Source organism: Arvicanthis niloticus, chromosome 7 (assembly GCF_011762505.2).
Source record: "Arvicanthis niloticus isolate mArvNil1 chromosome 7, mArvNil1.pat.X, whole genome shotgun sequence".
Taxonomy (NCBI): domain Eukaryota; kingdom Metazoa; phylum Chordata; class Mammalia; order Rodentia; family Muridae; genus Arvicanthis; species Arvicanthis niloticus.
In genome coordinates, this window is record NC_047664.1 from 43,861,488 (window position 1) to 43,882,124 (window position 20,637).

General features: G+C 38.8%; 1 long non-coding RNA gene across 1 annotated transcript; it reads left to right on the forward strand.

Annotated features, from left to right (window-relative positions):
• Positions 1-14,143: 14,143 nt before the first annotated feature.
• Positions 14,144-16,688, forward strand: LOC143443093 (uncharacterized). The gene is made up of 2 exons (XR_013111822.1): positions 14,144-14,288; positions 15,444-16,688. It is a non-coding gene; the product is annotated as an uncharacterized LOC143443093 (long non-coding RNA).
• Positions 16,689-20,637: the final 3,949 nt, after the last annotated feature.

Sequence of the window (20,637 nt, forward strand, 5' to 3'; positions counted from 1 at the left end):
CCTCTTCGGGGGAAATGTGAGCATTAAGGGTTTGGGGACCATGTGAAATGTATTTTAAAATGTAGACTATTGCCTATCAACAGGCTAATCTCTGCCACACTGATTTCTATCAGTTTGAATGTCATTGGGAAATTATTCCACTTTCAACTTAGCATTTATTTTGCCTGTGCTGTGTGACATCAGTGTGGATATATAGAAGATCAGCTGTGTATAATGCAGAGGGACCACTGCTTTGGTAGAAGTTTCCTCTCTAGATACAGACAGGCATATTATACATATAAGTTTCATCTGCAACTCAATCTAAAGCTCCATGAGAGGGGGGACGTGTCAGCTATGCAAGTGGCTCTGTATGTATGAATACTGTCTGCCTTCAATACGTATTAAATAAGTGATTGGGCTGGACAGTCCCACCTCCTCTACAACAAATTAGGTTCATGATTTGCAGTTTTGTCTATTGGCATTTTAAAATCTAGAATCCATGTTGAGCAATGGATCACACCAGAGTGTCTGGCTCTAATTTTAGGAGACAGAATGTTACAGGGCTAACAACCATCTGTTTCCTTTGAGCAAATCTGTAACTGTGAAGTGTGAATACAGATTTTTATAGCACTTATTGAATTTTTAAACTACACCATTTTTGATTTATTAAAGGAAATTTAGACTTTTTTTTGAAGCAAGAAAAAAGTAAAATTTATCTAGAGGTAATTTTTGTAAACTGTGACTAAGTCTGCATTTTACCTTCTAGCTTTTATATGCATCTTCAATATATATATGGCACATGAGATAATTAAGTTTTGAATATAAGTGCTGTGTAATTATACATGATTAATTTATGGTGCATTATAATACTTAATAAAACAATATTATCTATATTTCCCAAAGCTACATTTGTGCTAATGGACATATGTTTAGTGTGTATATATCTGTAGTCTCTTATGTAAAGTTTAAAAGAATCTGGAGACTTTTTTTCCCTTTAATATTACTGGCAAGTATTTCTTTCATCAAGAATTTGTAAATTATATACAGCCAGTGACTGTAAAAATGCAAATTAAAATGAATCTTACTCTTGTGTATATAATTCAAGGAGCTCTCCCTCATAGCTCCTCTCTGCACTCAAATTTATACATGCCTGAGAACAGGCACACAGGGAGTTTGGGCCCAAGGAATACAGGATTTAAGGATGTATTGGGTGGCACCCTCGCAAAGTAGGCAGATTTACGAGTATGTTACTATGGACTTCAGATGTGGTTGAAAGACATCAGTAGGCTAACTTGCCAGGACCGAAGAAGTGTGGGAGATCCTGTAAGTATCCTCAATCACTTTGATGTTAGTCCTCTCACCGACAACATTAATCCCTGCTAACTGCCATGGTTAATGAACGTACTCCCCTGTGTATATTTTAAGTGTTATGTATCCACGAGAAATAGGACAATTCTTATTACACCTACTTTAAATTCTATGAAAAAGCCTAAAATTTAATTAAAATTTACCCACAAGTATTAAACTTTAGAAACATTGTGCTGCTTATAAACAAATATCTTTAGTTGCATTGCCCAAAGAATAATAGCAATTAATAATTATCCTTAGGTAATGTACAAGTGTATGAAAATGCATACATCTGTTTGAGGTTTGATGCATGGTAGGCCATGTATGGCCATACTATATTATGTTGATAAGGACCTGGGCTCCTTCATTTATTTAACTTAGAATATTAAATATCAAATCAAAATGCTTTTCCAGAATTTGCATTATACTGTCTATATAATTATCTGTATTTCTGCATATTGCTTTTTTCAATAAGCAAAACATTTTGAACACTGTCTTCTTGTCATAAATATACTTTAAATACAGCTGAAACTATTCCCCGAAGCTTGTTTTCTTAGACATTGTAGTCATCTGTAAAAACATAAAAATGACAAGCATTTATTGAATATTTTCTGTGTATCAGAAGTGCTAAAAATTTCCAAACACATTCTCATTTCTTACATGTAAAGCTTAAAGAATTAAAGATAAGTTTCTAACATCATCTTGTGATGTTGTTAAATGTTTTCAGATACAACACAATCCTATTATACTAAGCTGAGTTAGAGAGCTTCTGAAAATTATGAACAGCAAATGTTGACTACTTTCTCTTCTAGACAGTAGGCAAGGCCACTGAAGAAAGCTAACTTTAGGAATATGTATTTTGTTTTCTAGATGAGTGAGGCAAAGCCTTCTACTTTCACAGGCCCTCTTATCCTTTAATTAGCTACATGAGATGGCCTCAACATCTTCAATCTCTGAGGGTCAGTTGTCTCCCTGACCTAAACCCTCCTTAGAAACAAGGCTTCCATAACAATGTCAGACACACTGCCTTACAACAACAAAAGTTCCTTTGTCTCCTGATTCTGGAGGTGCACAGTTTAAAACTGCTACCTCCAGAGTCAAACCTACTTTAATCAACTTCCAAGAAAAACCTCTCCTGGCTTCTCTTGGCATCCAGTGTTCTCTGCTTTTATGACATCATGACTACATTCTGAGTCTCTTCCATCTTCACAGGACCTTCTGGTTTGTGACCTTTCCTCTTTTAGTTTCTTTTCACTCTTGTAAGGACACCCCATTAGATCATTTTAACGTTCATGAGTATCCATGATGCTGTGTACTCAACATCTATGTTACATATACACCTGCAAAGACCTTTATCCCATAAACCCATCATGAGACACACTTTTGACAGCCAGTATTCAGCCCACTGCACCATAGAATCCCAATCTCTGCCCTTTGAAAACTTATATAAACAGCAAGTTCTGTTTTTTGAATGTATATGGTGGAGTAAAGGAATGAATGTCCTGCCATCATTATTGGTCTTCATCTTGCTAGGTTACTTTCTGTGAAATCACAGTGGCATCCAAGCTCCACCTGTTTGAACAGAGCTTTGAGTCCAGAGACCTGAATCACTCCTGCTGCTCTTTCCCGGCTTCCTGCTATGAGTGTTTATCCAAGCAATGTAAGCTCTATAGAATCCAGGTATAGCTTATATAAAACAGAAAAAAAGTGAACCTGGCTGTACAGGGATGCTGTGAAGTTTTAAGTTACATCATGCGTGCAAGCTACTGAGTCTCCTGGCACACAATATACCTTTGGTGTGTGTATAGAGTTTACACCTTGGCCTTTTTCTAACTTCCATTTCTAATTTGGGTTTTTTTTTTTTTTTTTTTCACAGGTGGCAGACCAAAAAATCACATCCACTGAGTGTAGGCTCAGCTGTAACTCTCAGAGAGTCATTTTCTCCTGGATTTTAAGTTCATCTGAGGTAGCTCACTCATATGCTAATGTTCTGACAAGATATGTGAAGCTAAATCTGTCATCCTTGGAGTTTTTTTTTTTTTTTTTTTTTTTTTTTTTTTTTTTTTCCCCACTTCTCAGAAGCTATTGTCCTAGCCTGTTCAGGAGTTATTAAATTTCTCTCCCATGAATTCACATTTTAGACAACCAAGATGGCAAGCTGTCCTTGATTCCTACAAGCCCCAACAGACACGGGAAACAAGGTGGGCCCAGCACAGACTGCCACTGGCCTCTCATTTTAAATGGCTGAAGGACGTTCATTCTCCATGTCTACATATTCTTTTCTATCCTCAGGGTTAAGAACAGATTTCATTCTCTGCTCCATGAAACAAAGTTTTCAATCTGAACCAGCCTCAGTCCTCTTTCTTACACAATGCCATGTGTCTGCACAACAGAACAAATCCCAGTGTACCAATCAGCACTGGATTCACAACTATCTTTCTGCATTTGCCCTGTAAGTTGAGAGAATGTTCAGAAAGCTCTACTCAAATGTTCTACTTTAACCTTACCCAAGGCCAGGGTTAGTATTTCTAGAGCATGGGTAGAGGAGAGAGCATTAACAGAGATATTAAAATCACCAAGAGCATGTGTTGGAGGTTAGCCTTCCCTGGCTGCTATGGGAATGGGCGGATTGTGTTGGAGGAGCTCTGCTCCCAAAGCCCTTTCTAGGCAATCTGTCCTTGGATGGCGGGACCATCCATCTTATTGCCTCTTTGACTTATAGGTGATGACAGTTCCCTAGAATTTCTAGCACCCAGACCCAGCTCAACCCTTGTTGATTCTTAACACTGACCACATTACGGTGCTGAATCTCTTATCTACTAACATGAGTCAATCGGAGCGTGTTATCACTTTTCTGACTGCTCTGTCGTAAAGGAGTGAGATCCTTCAGTTGGGATACTGGGGTCAGGATAGTCACATGGTTTCCAAACAGCATATGAATTGGAAATGCCTGGATCCCGTAGATATTTGATTTGGCAGCATAAAGTGAACTACAAGTACAAACTAAAGACAGAGGCATAAATCACAACCACAAAAGAGTGTGTGTTGTTTTGATTTTGTCAGCTTGACACAAATCTGAACATACCTGGCGAGAGGGAACCATAATTAAGAAAATGGCTCCATGAAATTGGCCTGTAGGCAAGACTTTGGGGTAGTGTGTTAAGAAATGATTAATGTGGGAGAGAGCCCAGTACACTGAGAGCCATAACCCAATAGAACATGGTGGTCTTGGATTGTATAAGAAAGCAGGCCAGGCAGTGCTGGTGCATGCCTTTAATCCCAGCACTTGGGAGGCAGAGGCAGGCGGATTTTTGAGTTTGAGGCCAGCCTGGTCTACAGAGTGAGTTCCAGGACAGCCAGGGCTACACAGGGTGAGAAACAACCCCCAACAACCCCCCCCCCAAAAAAAAAAGAAGGTAGGGTGAGCAAGCCAGTTAAACATTGTTCTTTCATGATCTCTGCATCAGCCCCTGCCTCCAGGTTTCTGCATAGAGCTACTGTCTAGACTTTTCTCTTTGATGGAGAAATAAACCTGAAATAAACACTTTCCTTCCTAAATTGCTTTTGGACATGGTGTTTTGTTACAGTGATAGAATCTCTACCAAAGACAACATGTATCTGTAGCTCCCTGCTCCATCCCATGAATGCTTACTCCTTGGGACATAAAGTAAACTGGGTTTTATAGTCTAAAACATGATTACACACACACACACACACACAGGGGGGGGGGAAGTAAGAGAGAGAAAGGGAGGGAAGGAGGGAGGGAGGGAGGGAGGGAGAGTGTAAAAAGGAATCTGAAGTATAGACAAATCAATGGAGAAACAAAATGAAAGTAAACAAATATTCAAAGACTTTCTAGAGATTCTAGCTTTGTCCCCTACTTATAAGTAGAGCACAAGTTGGAGTCCCTCAGGAAATTGAGTTGGTGAGTACAGAGAAACTGCGCCATCCATGGACAATTGGATGCAGGTGTTATGCAGACGGGCTTCCTTGGAGCCATGATCCTATGTGGGTTAGTCTTAGCAGGTACAGTGGGACTCCTCCCCCACATCTGTCATTTTTCTGTTCTCCACATCTGCTGCTCCCAGCCTTTATAAGGTTTCTGTGAAGATTCTACCAAGAGAGCCTTGACTCAAATCTATCCTTAGGCCCTGGTGTCCCTGTGATAACTGGGTAAGGTGTGGAGAGATCAGACTTTAAACTGTTCTTGTAGGTCTGCAACCTTAAAAAAACAGGTCTGTCTTACATCATGCCCTCCATGTGGGCTGACTCATCCCTGAGATGGTGCGGTGTGTAAACTCCAGATGGAGCCCTGTAGCTTTCTTCTCCCTGTAAATATCATTGCTACCTTTGAAGGATCACCACAAGCACTTAAGACCATTTGATGAAAGGCTCCTAATTGAATCTTTTGAATAAATGAGTAATTATTATCCTTTCATCTGAAATATGCTAGGCAGGCCCTCAGAATGGGAATTGACAAGATCAGAGAGGAGTCTAAAGTTAGGTCTTACAAGCCATCGTTGCTCATAATTAGTATAGATGTGTTCATTAGCTCTCTTTGTCCCCTACTTATAAGTAGAGCACAAGTTGGAGTCCCTCAGGAAATTGAGTTGGTGAGTACAGAGAAACTGCGCCATCCACGGACGATTGGATGCAGGTGTTATGCAGACGGGCTTCCTTGGAGCCAAGATGCTATCATACACAGGTCAGAATGACCTATGACTTTAGGTTGCCATACGTTAACACTGAAACTCAATGTCTTCATCTACAAATGGGGAGTGAGTTGAATTTTGACCAAATATAAGCAGTCTCTGTGTCTTGAACACACACTAAGTGTAAGTTTTCATATTCATAAGCATTGGGATTGGCACTTGATTGGCCCCTTGTACTTATTTTCTGTTTTATCTTTTTTTTTGGTCATTGTCTTTTGATATTGGTTTTTTTACATCTTAATTCTGACTACATTCTCATGGATGTTCAATGAAAAGGCAATTTCCCATTATCTACTTTCTCTTCAATTCTCTATCTTTTCAAAATTCTATTTTCTTCTTTTCTCACTTCCTTCTCCCTTTTCCCTCCCATTTTCCTTTCCAGATATTTTAGTTCCCTTATTGGCGTGACCCAGATATTTGTTTCCATTTTACCAATAGCAAACATTACTTTTGTTTATTTTTAAAATGTGTGTGTTTACGTACAAGTGCATAAGTGCATGTAAAGGTCAACGTCATGTATCCTTCTTTAAGAGAAGTTTACTTGGCTTTTGAGACAGGATGTCTCACTAGGACTTGGGACTCACTGAGTAGACTGGGCTATCTGGCCAGAAGATATGAGATATGCGAGAAGCTCATATGTTCCTGCTTCTCCTTCCCCAGCACTGACTTTACAAGCATACACAATTGTGCCTAGCTTTAAATGTCAGTGCTAGGGAACAAACTGGGGTCCTTGTGCTCATATGTTAGAAGCTGAACTCTATCCCCAAGCCTGAGTTCACTTTTGTTCCTGTAAACCTGTACACCATATGACCTCTAACTCAATGTTATACCTTATAATGAAATTAGTTGTTCATTTTTGCTTGCATTAACTAAAGGTTAGCTAAACCTGGCTGGACTTACCTCTAAATTAAAGTTTGTTTCATTTGACTTTTATCTTCTCTGTATAATCAGATTTATGAATTCTATTCTATGACTTTCATCATCCAAATAGGAATTTATTTAGGATGGAGATTCTTATGATATTTCATGTTTTATTATTTCTCAAATAGTATTTAATACCATTGATTATAGCAAGTTATGGTCTTGCTCACAGTCTATAGTCAAGAAGGATAGTAACCTCAACAAACATGAGGGTAAGACAAGGTATCCCAAAAGCTAAGGGTGCCTTTGTAATATATTTGCTGAACAATGTTCTAACCTATCAACATGATATTTCGAATTTTCTATTCTCTGAAAATTTTCTACATATATTCTGATCATATTCAAAATATTTCCAAAAAGAAAACTTTTGCCAAATTGGTAGAAGAAACCCAGAAAATTTCATTTGTGTTTATTTGATAACTTCTGAGAGATGTTATGATATAATATATTTTAATATTTATTATCTCTCTGAAGTTTACTTTTCAGTTGTTTTCATGTGGTGTCTTTCTTAATAAGTTGTCAGAAAATTTTATATGCTGAGAACAATAATTTTGTGAGTCAGGACATCAGTGGCTTTCTGCCTTTTAATTGTGAATAATACATAGGAAGAATTTATAAGGTTTTGCCTCAGGTCTTGGTTAGAAGATCTTCTTATTAAGAATGTGTAACTATGTTTCTTCTTGCCTCATTTTGTTTTGATGCTTTTATTTCTTGCAATTTTTACCAATCTATTTTTCTGTAGTATGAGTTTGAAACAATGGTCCTATTTATCTCCAAAAGTCATCATATTTTGTGTTTAAGATGATACTTAAGAGAGGCATTCATCATGAACATAGGGAGGCTCTTGGGGGGCTTGGAGAGTGTGTGATAATCAGTAAAAATCACCAACAGCACACAGGGCACTGATCCAACAAGGTGTTTGAAAGCAAAACATTTACAGGAAGGCTTTTGATTCTCCATTCACCAGGTAGCTAAGTGTGGGACAGAGGAAAGGAAAGTCAGGGACCAGATCACATTGAGTTCCAGGCCTAGAGTTTAGCTCAAAGACAGCAAGCCATCTCTTCTAGTGGCGTCACTTGCACAACGAATAGTAACTTGTTCATGGAAGGACCCCTCCAGCATGAAGCTTGTGAGATACATCACTAAGACCAAATAGGCTATTCTGACAGCCAACATATTCCTTCCTGTGGAGAGAGAAAGAGAGCTTCTACTCTCTAAAAGGTCACTCAACTTTTTTACAGTCTCTACTGTACGGAAGAAAAATACCAGAGATAGAGGTATCCACAGCTTAGAAAGAAAAGTGGTCCATTGGCTGTCCTTAGGAAATGAGAATGAGGGAGAAAGAATGAGATATAAAAAGAGATTTTAGTGTTCCTATTTTGACAAAGTGATGAATACAGACTTCCCTGAATAATGATAATAATTAATAATAATAGGAGTTAGCCATGCTAGGCTCTATAGTTTGAGAAGCTCAATACAGAATACAAATATATATATATATATATATATATATATATGTGTGTGTGTGTGTGTGTGTGTGTGTGTGTTCAAAACCAAGAAAAACACAGCCTTAAAATTACTAAAATTAAAGCTTTTTCTTTGGTTTGATCAGCTCTTCCTTTTAACTTTTTCTATTTAATGTAAATATGGAAACATTACATTTCTGAATGGGTGACATGACTATTTCTAGTTATCCTCATTTATGGAGACCATGGTTAGATGTGCATACATAAACACATTTTTATATATAACTGGACATGAGCTCATGATACTCCTGGCTCTATCTCTCCAGGGCTGAGATTACGAACCAGTGACATCATCCATGGTTTCAAGCATCACTGTTGCCTAACTTACTGAAAGATAAGAGCTTGAAGGGGAAGACATGGTGGGCACCAAGTCTTGGTCTTTTTCTTTTCTTTCAGGTAACCATGTCTGAGGTGAACAACTGGCTAGTGTGGGAAACTAGCAAGCACAGAGAAGAGAATGTCTGGGTTTCCTGGCCTCAGTGCTAATTTTTTAATTTCTTTGTTTGAAGCAAGTACTGTTTGGAAAGGAGACCTTGGCCTTACTGAACTTTCAGTCTCTTTGCTGCTCGAAGAGGACCCAGTACCTGTGTTGACTGACTCTCACTAAACACCTGTCCAGTCAATCTCCTGGAATTCTATGCTTAGGAAAGTCTACAATGCTCAGTGCTATTGTGTAGCAGGGCAGGTGGGCTTACATATTGCAAATATCTTCACCATGCCTGTGTTCACTCCATTGTCTCATTGAGCATCAATTGCAAGACACAACTTCATAGAGCGAATTAAGTGATTCCAAGAGGGTGGACAGTGGGGTGTTAAACTAAGCAAGAGGCTCTAAAGCAGCCAGGCTTGGTGTGAACTCCTTCATAAAGCTGGCTGTGACACCAGATGTTGTTCTTTGAATAAGTGCTTAGACTTGCACTTGCAAGTGCTCCTTAGATATTATATCAGTTAATTATCACAGAAACCTGGTAATAATTTTCATCTATGGACAAGAGAGCTGGAAGTTAGGAAAATGCTTGTCTTGGGCAGAATCGCACAGCTGTCCAGTGTCAGAACTGAAAGTAAAGACATGCTGTGTGGCCCCAGAATCCAAACTCTGGACTACTCTTCATTTCCATAGACAGGCAGTCAAATTTGAAAGCCTTAAAGAACAGGAAGTATAGGAGTTTTGAGTGTGATACTGTGTATGCTTCCTACAAAGTCTATGGCAAAGGGTTTCACACAATTCTCTATTAATAAATATCAAAAATCAGAGAAGCATATAATTGTTTTTTTTGGGGGGGATATAGTATACTTTTCTCCCCAGGATTACTTCCTTTAGAAACCTTTTTTTACCTCACATAATAGAATCCCATTCCTCTGAGCTTCAGAGGTAACGCTCTATTGGGCAAGGTTACCAAGAGAAGCTAAAGAAGAAAGAAGACAAGGTTCTCAGAGCATATTCTGAAGAAAATAAACACTGCATACACATTGAATAATGGCTCAGTAATTTTTCTAGGTAAAACCAGATGCCAATGCCAAGCTAACCAAGGTCCATTTTTAAACTCTATGTGAAACTTAATATACGTTTTTCTATCTCTGAGTTTACAAGCTATTACAATCAAGCAAGCCTTGAACTTCTGAATTGTTGGTAGATCATCTTGTCTTTGCATGAATGTAGTTTACTGAAGAACTAGGGAAAGTACAGAGGAAGTTCTGGAGGAAGGAGGTGGGAAGGGAGGGAGACAGTGAAGTGGGGAGGGAGAGACACAAGTAGAGAATGAAATATATTATGTTATTTGAAGTCTTGATTTTAGCCCGACTTAAAAGTGAACTTTAACTCTCTGAAATTTCCAGGCAAATCTTTTTCTCTCCTTTACCTTGGTTTGAACTATAGTGTTAATGTTTAATGGATATACTAGTTCTTATTAATACTGGCAGATTCTTGTAAAAGTATTATATTGTCCATTCATGAAAAATTACATAATTATAAACAGTAGCTCATTTATTCATCTGTTATAAGAGTAGATGCATCTTTGCTGGCCATGCCTCCTATGCATGGTAAACACTATGTACACAGAATTCTTGGGAAAGCCTAACATAGCAAACATTTTGTGTTTGAGAAAACCAAATATTCCAGGAATCCAGGACAGTGCTGGTTTGCCTCCCCTAAAACAATCCTGCAACAATCATTTATAGCACCATTTTTTTTTCCCTCAGAAGGATTTTGGTTGTGGAAGTAGGTCAGCTGATTCAAAACACAGTAGCCCAGCTAGAAAAACATTGAATGGTAGCCCAGCTAGAAAAACACTGAAGAATGCAACCTCATAAGGTCAGAGTTCACCTGTTCATTTACTATATCTGGTACCTGAGGTACTTTATTAATATAGTATAAGTGTGTTCAGGGCCATGTGGGATACATGGTAGCTATGAATGTGGCCCAAATGAAAAGGTAAAATTTATTAAAATATGAAAAAATTACTTGACTGTATGGTCCTCTAGCATTATTGTTGTAGATGCTGTCATATTATAGTTTTTGCAAACTATGGGCCTTGGGTGTAATACTTTTCAATCTGACGCACAGCCGATCCCTCAGACAAGCCTCCTTTGTTCCATGTGGTCCAGAAAAGCTAAAATATTAAACATCCTTAATAAAGAGGAACTATAATTATTTATTTGTAAAATGTATGGTAAAAATATGGCCTGGGAGTCAATGCAGGGGAAGATATGCTAGACCTGAGACAAGAAGACTGGGAGAAGGCTTTTTACATGAGCAAACAAGAACCACCACTTGCCAAGGTAAAAGAGGATCTGTATGAGGGGATGGAGGCCCCAATAGAGCTGGGTGGCTCAAAGCTCAAAGTCAGGAAAAACAGCACAAAACACCATCAGAAGCCTGAGCCTCAGAACTCAGTGTGTGTTCTGCTCTCAGGAAGGAGCATCAATCGCTCCTGGATGATAATGGGACCTGTAGGGGGTAGCAAACAGGTGTGCAGTTTGTGTCATTTAGGAAGATCACTTTTTGCCAAAGTAGAAGGAATAAGGGAAAGGGAAAAATGGAGTGTGGAAGACCCGTTGTTAGAAGACTGTGTGTAGAGCAGGTATAATACTATGTGATACAGTGGTTTGCATGAGCCAGTGGCTTCCTTGAGCAGATTCCCTCATCTCTCCAGCAACATGAGAACAGGATAGAGAACACAGACTAATTTTATTCAACAACATGTGTGCATGCATTCTATTGGGCACAGTTTGAGACAATCAATCAAATGCTTTCTCCTTTCTGTAGCATAAATTTCACAAAATTCCAGTGATTATTCTTTAAAAACAATCCAATTCTGATAACCAGAGTGACACATTTTAAAATATGTATTTATTTTATATATGTGAATACACTATAGTTGTCTTCAGATACACCAGAAGAAGGATCCCATTGCAGATGGTTGCGAGCCACCATGTGGTTACTGGGAATTCAACTCAGGACCTCTGGTAAAGCAGTAGGCACTCTTAACCCCTGAGCCATCTCTCCAGCCCTAGAATGACACTTTTATAGCAACAGTAACCACCTACATCATAATCCCCATCATTTGGGAAAACTTTGTACACAACTCTTAAACCACTGAGTTGATTCACCTTGTCTAAAGAGTAGTGAACAATGTCTTTGGGAGGTATTTAAAGAAACCAAATGACTGGGTTTAGTGATGTAGCCTGGTAGCCCTAGCACTTTGGCTACCACAACATCAACATTGTGAGTTCAAACCTCACTCAGACTGCAAAGATGATTTGTGTGAGCCTCCCTTCACCTGTCATCCTGTCTACTCATAGAAGAGATGGAAATATATTCATATTCCATAAGCAAAATGGGATGTGATAGTCCCAATGCAGGAAGTAAATACAACTTGGGGTAGCAATAGGCTGGTTCCTCTTCTAATCCCATCCTAGCAAGAAAGCAAAATAATTAAGGCAATACGTAAAAGTGACAAGAAAAGACTGCGTGGCAGGACAAGTGAAAAGGCACTCCATGCTGCATGATCTGAGTGTTTTCTCTGCACTGTGTTTTGTTCCTAGTCTTTTTATACTGAAAAAGAAAAAGCATGTGTTTAGAATTAGTCAGCTAGACTCAATTTGGATGATCCCAGTTTTGTGGATAGCATCTTGTGCATCCTCATCGGAAATCAGTGGAACACAAGCTTTTTTTTTTTTTTTCTCCATCAGGCTTTATAGAGTATTGACATTGGCCACATCAGTGTGTCATAGAGTTTGTTCACAGCCTGTTTCATCTGATGCTTGTTGGTCTTGGCATCCACAGTGAATGCAAGTGTCTTTTGTCTTCTCCATAGCAGACACAGTGGTCAGGGAGAATCTGCTGATAGCATAGTGCTCAAGCTCCTTTCTTCTGGGTGAGCTTTGGTGAGGGTATTTGGGCTACCTCTAGTGCACCAGGGTCTTAGGCTGCCAGAAGGTGGGTGACATGCAGATCTTTTTGTGGGTATGGACACTTTCAGCTTTGCCTTCTTGATTTTCAAGCCCTTTGCTTTGGGTTTGGGAGGTCAGGAACTTTCTTCTTCCATTTCAGCATGATCTTTGCAAAAAGGGTTCATTCCCAGTCATAATGGAAGTAACACTCAGCTCTCCATTGCCACCCAGAATTGTGTTTATTTCCTGCATTGGGATTATCTCTATCCCATTTTCCTTGTGGAATAAAAATATACTTCCATAAGTAAGTAGACGAGTAGGCAGAATAGAGTCAGGTGAAGCACTGCTCACACAAATCATCTGGCTCTTTCTTTTTCCCCCCAAATAAGACAGACGCCTTCATTCTATAATAGCATGCCATTTGATGTACACTGACTTATGCGCAGGCTTGGAAACCCAAGTTCAGTTTACACTTTTGAATGATTTCTTCACTTTTTAAAGGAAGTGTCACTGAAAGATGCACAACCCAGAGACCAATATTCATCTTTCAGATTTCAGTTTCACTCAGCAGAGAGAAAGGTTGCTGCCTCTAAATCAATATTTCTCCTGAGCTCTGTCTTAGAGTCTTGAAGCTTTATTGAAATGAATAGGCTGTCCCTTCACCTAACCCCGTCCTAGCTTTCTGCAGTTTCTTGGAAAAGCCAAAACATGACTACCCTCATTAACAAGTCATTATGAAGTAGGAAGTCACTTTGACAAAGATTACTTCTCCATTTGAGAATCTCCCCATGTTTTGAAGTGAACTACAAATGCCAAATGCATTGGTGGGTTTGGGATTAATTTGTTTTGCTGTTATTAATATTTGATGTTCTATCTAATGTAGAAAAGTGGCTAAAACTCAAGAACCTGTCCTGGAAACTCTTGCCCTAAAGATTCTAACAGAAAAGGGCAAGATGATCCTGGGGCCATGGAACTAAAAACTAAAGGAGGGGTGCTTTTTTCTTCAGTGTGAAGGGAAAGGTGACAATTGAGAATTCACAGTCAATAAAAGACTGAAACATGACCTTTTAGGACAACACTATTAACTTATCCATTAGTGAGTGCTGCCAGCACTTGAAGAAAGGCCAAGGAGAGTGTAAAGCCCCAGTGTGAAAGCAGTTCATGAGCTGTGGAATGTGGAACTAGTCAGTGACAATAGTCACCAAGGTGACATCACTATGGTGTGGTGTATAAAAGCAACAGGCTCAGAATGAACCAGCCTGGGACCAGGAAGAGTCCTGCTTTAAAGTCAGATGACTCTGCAGACTGTCATTAGTGAAAAGGCCCTTGATGGAGATTGACAGAGAGATTCTAGGTCAAGCATGAATAGGAGAATCTCATGGTGTTTGTGTAAGTCACTTGGGAAAGCAAGGTAAGCTTCTCAGACAGGTTTCTAGGCTCACTGCAGACTCTCATGGGATTTTCCCAAGTGGATTTTCTGGAAGGACTTCTTTGTTATGGTCTTGCCCCTGAAGATAGGTGACTCAGGGCCTCCCTGGAGGTGATACCTCTGACTTTATTTCCACCTCCTATGTTTTTCATTTAGATCTTTCACTTTGGAGTTACTTTTCTGCCAGACTGCTTTGCCTTGGTGTTCTTCTGTACTCCACCTAGATTCTCGCCCTCCAGCTCCTGTACTGGAGTCAGAGTTCAGGACCTCTGTGGTTTTCACCTGTCATAGCTTGGAGTAATAACTGGTACAGAGTGATAACTGAGCAATATCCAATGATAGAGTAAGTTGGGGAATGAATATACATTTGACATTATTCTTTTTTTGTTGTTGTTGGTTTTTCAAGACAGGGTTTCTCTGTGTAGCCCTGGCTGTCCTGGAACTCACTCTGTTGACCAGGCTGGCCTCAAACTCAGAAATCCGCTTGCCTCAGCCTCCCAAGTGCTGAGATTAAAGGTGTGCACCACCACTGCCCGGCGACATAATTCTTATTATATAAAAATATCTGCATTTATTACTATTAGTTTTTATATCTTTGTTCAAATTAAACAAAAATCTCCTTTAGACAAGAAAGGGCAATAGGAGATATATAATAATCAAAATGCATTATGTGCATGCCTAAAAATGTCATAATGAAGCCCATAAAAATAAAATTGGCATATGCTAATGAAAACATTGTATTTATCTTGTCTGATTCTCCTTAATTCAGACTATAATAATATCCATTCTTATAGTTAGAAATCTTGATCTGCAGTTACAGCTTAGAACTATGCCATGTGCCAAGTCAGAAATCCCCCAAATAAGTCAAATGTGAGGATCAAGATAAAATTGCAGGTTACTAAAATGATATAAATCTTTTCAGATTCACTTAAGACCCAATGTCAATAGCAGGGTAAATGACATTGGTGAATGCTAATGAATCCAACACGAGAGGAAGGAGAGAGTAGTCAAGGCCTACACTAACAGTTCAGTGTGTCAGTGAGCCAAGTTCTGAGAGTAGGTGGCACAGAGTCTAACTAGAAGAGAGTGACTGCTAATTTCCCCAGCTTGTGACCACTGCTTTTTCTTCCCTACCAGCTCTGGCTGACCAGGGATGGTCACTGCCATTCAAGAATCCAGCTTGTCCTTAAGATCTGTTATTATAAGAATAACCTAACTGGACAAAGATATCTAGATGCTTTCCCAGCTCATGTCTAATTCCAGAATTGGTGGAATGCACATGGACATTTGGAAATGGTCTTTGCTAAGTACACTTAACAACGAAGGTGCTAAGTCACCACCCAGGAAAATCTGGAAGCTGAAAATTTGCAGCTTTGACTTCACAAACTCTGGCTGGCTCACCTTCAGTACAAACTCTTGAAAGTGTCCTCAGGTAACCTTCTCCCAGCATGAGCATGTCTGCTGTCATGCCTGTCTTTGGTGACATGCTAGTCATGTGGCTTTCCTTTCACTCTTTGAAAATGTCAAAATTGCTTGTCTCTAGAGACATCGCACCTGCTGTTTTCCTCATCAGAGATGATTCTGCATCAATTCTCAGCGTGAATACGCCATCATTCTACAGGTCGCAGCGCAAGTGCCACCTCTCTGTGAAGACCTTGTGACTCCCTATCAATGGGATCACCTCCCATCCATCGCTGTGTCACATCCCAGCATGTTGTTTTTATTGTCTCATTGCAGCCATCACTCAGCCTGCACTTACAAGATAATTCGCTGTCACTGAAGAAAGAAAGCATCAAACCCTTGGGACTCTTCATACTTGCCCTTGTCCTGGTTCCATCATTTAAAAGAAGACTTAGCATGGAGTGAACAGCCAATAAAAGTGCATTGGTTAGACTGACAATAGATGAATGTCTCTGGTATGGATGGCAGTAACAACACCTTGAAGCAAAATTGTCTAAAAGCAACAGTAGGCTGAAAGCAAAGTAGTACAGATGTTCAAATCTGGGTCTTTAAATTGAAACTCCATCTGCTTCTTCCTTGCCTCGGTACTAACCCTATGCAGTTGACCAGTTCAAGAGTCTTCTTGTACTACCAGATGAAGTCCAAACTCTGCCTGGCCTCATTTCTTGTAGCTCCAGCCTTCTGAAATTCCAATGGTTCTAGGAAGCACCCAAAGATTGTGCTTCTCCCTCACAATCTTTGCCTATGCCTACCATCTACTTTGGACTATCATTCCTCTACTTGATGTCTTTCCCCATCTTCTCCATTAACCTCTCCAAGATGGCTCTAGTACCCTAGCCATCTTCTGCCTTTCTATTAGCTGTAATAATAAACTTTATTTTAACTATTCCTTAAAAAATGTTAATTTGTAAAAACCTATAAGCATGTTGTTCTGTTGATAAACAGTGAGTTTGTGGCTGTCACAGGCATGATATAACTTACCCAAGGCTAGGTGAAGAGTGAGTGGCTCCTTATATTGTTCCTGAAACCCTGAGTTCAAATTTTGACTTTGGTAACACCTAGGTTTGTGACTTAAGGCAAGATTTATTTTTCACCAAATTAATCTACTCATTTATACTTTGGGGATGTAATACCATTGCTTCTGTGGTTTGCAGTTCACATAATCTACTGGGGTGATGTGTTTGCACAGTTGTATTCCATCAATGCTAGCTCCTATCACCTTCCCATTCCTATGTATTTGCATAATACCTGACATAGAAGCACTTTACATATGTTTGAACATAGGCCAGGAGGAAGGGAACCCCTACAACAAAAATGAACCATGAAGAAGCTTCCTAGTGCTGCCACAACAGTGTTCCATAAATTCAGCAAGACAGATAGTCCTGTACATTTATGGAGACTAAAAATCCAAAATATAGGTACCATGTTTCCTTTAGCACCCAAGATAATTTTGCCTGTATCTCCAAGGATTCTGAAATGGGTCAGGTATCCTTTGTACTCCTGGCTTGGAGCTGCAGTAGCCAAGGCTCTGATCCTGTTCATATAGAGCCCCTTCCCCTCCATCCAAGTTTGTGGTTCCCCTTCAATTCATAAGTTTTCATATTCAAGATGTCATGTACTCTACTTTATCTTAACTATATCTATAGTGAATCCACAGCAAGGATTCCCAGAAGTTGTTTTATAAGCGAGCAATTAAACAGACACTCACCTAGCATGCATCTTGTAAGTCACATATCACTGGCTAATACTTTGATGATTCTGTCTATCTCTGAATTATGTAAGCTCCTCCATTCACAAATATGCAATGACTATAGACTGAATATGAGATTTTCCCAGCTACTCAAATGCCAAATGGCACAGGAAAAAGACATTTCTTATCCAACTTCTAAAGAGTCTGTTTTCTATTTAAATACCCAAACTCCATCACCACATGAATGAATAGATGCAGGAGACCATTCTTGCATGGTCTGCTACAGGACTCAAGGGATTAGGTCTATGCCCATTTTCCCATTTCATTTTTGTATGACAGGTGCTAGCAGTTTAGAGGAAACATGATTCTAGGGTAAATAAGAAGGAATGGTTTGGTGGATATTTCTAGAAATGAGTTTCCAGAAGGAAGTGATTAGAATTCCCCTCTTAAGTGCACTTCACTGTCCTTTTCTCTGTTATTCATTTCCTTTTACCATTTTCTCTTCTTTCTTGAAATAGTTTTTATGTAGGATCTATTCTTACTTACCAAAGATAGAGACAACAATGATGAGCTAAGGAAACGATCCCATCAGAGTCCATCTTGATCAACCAATGAGTTTACTTAACTTATTTATAGAAGCATGAATGAGGAGTTACTTACATGGATATAGAGCACATAAGCAGTTATGTCAGCATAAAGTTCACCCCAGCATAGAGGTAACTTATGAAAGTTGGAACAGTGGAGTCCCTGTGCTACTGGCAGACAGCTATGGTTCTGAAGAGTCACCTTTCCAAGAATTACTTTACTCTTATACAATTTTGTAGCAAGCTCTCATGGGTCTCATGAGTTTCATGATCATTATGAACTATTCCTCTGGGAGTGAATGGTCCAAATAAGAGGTAATACCTACTCAATACTCTGTGTATATGTGAGTGTGAGTGTCTGTGTGTCTGTGTGTTTCTCTCTATACACACATTAGAATTCATTGATGTATCTGTTGTGTTTATTTTCAGTATAGAACCTACAAGGCTAAGGTTTCTTCCAACCCATTCCATGCAGTCTGTCCTCATCTAATCCAAGCTATACCCTGTAAGTGGTGGATACACCTGTTTTGTAGATGCAGACATACTCCTTAATGTTCCATGGGATATTGAAAAAAACCTGTCACTTCTTCCTCTCTGCTTCACCCCTCATGTTCACTTGAAAGAGAAGATTAAGAGCTCCAAAGTTGCACAGCAAGTTACATAGGAATCGTGGTTGGCATTACAAGAGCATGTACTCGCCTCACTTTCTTCACTTCTGTGCACCTATTTCTAAGATAAAATTCTAGTGGTCAAACTTGTGCTCAGATCTAGGAGTGGCATGTAATGCTCAGAAAGGACTGTCTCCCTAAAGTGTTAAAGTCCACATTAATATGAATCTTGTAGTGCAAATGGAAAGCCACTGCCTGTAGAATTTTTCTGAAATTAACAGGTAGATGGCCTGTAATCCCTCACCTTTACCAATTCTGGTTAGGTATAAGCAAAGCCACATAGAACTCTGTGGGTCAGGCCACTTGCAATACATGGAAGTCAGGCTTTCCATAAGCTAAAGATTTATCTTCTGTTATTAACAGACTTCAATAGAAAGCATCCCTCTTTGGTCCACTCTGTTGGAAAGTTATTGAATAAAATTTATTGTAGAGAACAGAGTCTAATCAGTCTTACCTCATTTTAAAGCACAATATCTCTTTTCTTGTTTTGAAGTGTTTCAAATGGCTCTTCAATATTTAAAGTGATGTCTAATCATCTGTGAAATCAACCATGGACTCTTGGGACCTCATAAACAAAAGAAAATGCTGGAACTATTTCATCATTTCGAGTACATATATTCTATAATTTCTTTCAGAAAGTGACATTACTTCTCTATTATTCATTTTTGCTATCAGAATGTAGGTTGGCTTTAGGCATAATTCTGCCATAAATTCAAAAGTTGATTATGGAGACTTGTTTTATTTTTAGTTTGATTTAGTATCAGACTATCCAGTTGCAGCTAGCATTTTATGTTAGATGCAGTTGCTTTCTGCTATTGTTGGAGTCATTTGCTTGGCTTAGGAATATGTCCCTCTGCAAAATGGTGGCAAAGATAAAATAACTTGCAATAGTTCTCTGAATTTTTTCAGATGAGAAATGGGAAAACCCAGGAAACCCACTGGATTTGTTACATTTAAGAAATTTTATGCCTAAAAAATACCTTTTAGAGTTATTTTATTTGAAGCTCCTGTCTTGTTGTCTAACTGATAGGCATAGTTATATTAACTCAGTAAGATTCTTTGTGTTATATGGCTTGCTATTAACCATATGGTCAAACATCACATAGGTCAGTTTTGAGAAAGTACATGATACTCAAACTTGTCCTTCCAGGATGTCACATGCTACTAGAACTGTGTCTGCCTTCCTTCTTTTGCTTGTTAGATTTTCCCCAGCTAGTTAACTCTAAATATCAGAGATCTCCCTATTATTATTATTATTATTATTATTATTATTATTATTATTATTATTATCTTTAATCATTTTTTATATTTCAGTCATTATCCCCCTCCTGTTCTGCCCTCGGACAGTTCCTCATCCCATTCTTCCTACCACATCTGCAAGAGGAGGTACCCATCATCAGATCCTACTATAAATACCTATAATCAACAAAACTGGAAAAATCTAGATGAAATGGATGATTTTCTAGTCAGATACCAAGTACCAAAGTTAAATCAAGAGCAGATGAATTATCTTAACAGGCTCATATCCCCCAAGGAAATAGAGAAAGTCATCACAAACCTTTCAACCAAAAAAGCTCAGGGCCAGACAAATTTAGTGCAGAATTCTACCAGACCTTCAAAGAAGGTCCTCAAATTATTCCATAAAATAGAAACAGAAAAAACACTACCTAATTCATTCTAAGATTTTTTTCTTAAGATATTTTTATTATTATAGTCTGTAAGCCACACCTGCTGGGATGTCTGTTCTCTGAACTAGGATAGAGAAAGTCACATTCATATATCAATGGAAACTGTTGCCATGTTTAAGAATATTCCATATCTCACATGGAATTGCTTCACCACTACATTTGTGATTATTTTTTCTATAGACATTATGGAAATATTTTTGCACCTCCTTGCTTCTGCACCCAACCAAAACTTTTCAGATA